Consider the following 247-nt stretch of genomic DNA (forward strand, 5'->3'; position numbering starts at 1 on the left):
TTCCCCCTCTCTCCCCCCAAAAAAAGTCGACCTTTTGTCTCCAGAGTCTCTTACCTCCCCTCCCATCCTTAAAAAAAATAAAAAAAATCAACCTTTCGCCTCATGTCTTGTGTCTTGTGGCCATATGTATGCTAATGAAACGTGTCTTCGAGACCTCTACATTTACACACAATGACGAGGAGAGCGATCAGCTGGATTCTTCTTCCACTTATGATATTTTTCCGAAAGCTTGGTTCTGGCACTGTGG

Source organism: Penaeus monodon, chromosome 34 (genome assembly GCF_015228065.2).
Source record: "Penaeus monodon isolate SGIC_2016 chromosome 34, NSTDA_Pmon_1, whole genome shotgun sequence".
NCBI classification, from domain to species: domain Eukaryota; kingdom Metazoa; phylum Arthropoda; class Malacostraca; order Decapoda; family Penaeidae; genus Penaeus; species Penaeus monodon.